This window comes from Penaeus monodon, chromosome 30, assembly GCF_015228065.2.
Source record: "Penaeus monodon isolate SGIC_2016 chromosome 30, NSTDA_Pmon_1, whole genome shotgun sequence".
Taxonomy (NCBI): Eukaryota; Metazoa; Arthropoda; class Malacostraca; order Decapoda; family Penaeidae; genus Penaeus; species Penaeus monodon.
The window spans coordinates 30,698,040-30,698,407 of NC_051415.1; positions in this window are offsets into that span (position 1 = coordinate 30,698,040).

The window sequence follows — 368 nt, forward strand, 5'->3', positions numbered from 1 at the left end:
TTTTTTTTTTCGTTTACTTCTTCCTCATTAGCATAGGCGTCTTTCTTCCTCTTCTCCTCTATGCTTCGTTTTTTTATTATTCCTCCTCTGCCTTTTTCTTGTCCATTTCTCTCCTTCGCCATCTCTCTATTCCTTCCTCCGTTATCTTTTCTCATTTTATCTTATACTTCTCCATTTTCCTCTTCTTCCCGAAACCCTCTGTCTCTCTTATCCGCTATCTACAACTACAATTTTTTTTTCATGACACTTTTTTTGCCATATTTTTTTTTTTTCTTCTTCTTCTTCCTCACTTGCTCCTTCTTCGCATTATTTCCTTCTTCTCTTCCTTAGTTTTCTTTTTTTTTCCTCCATTCCTCTTACGTTACCTG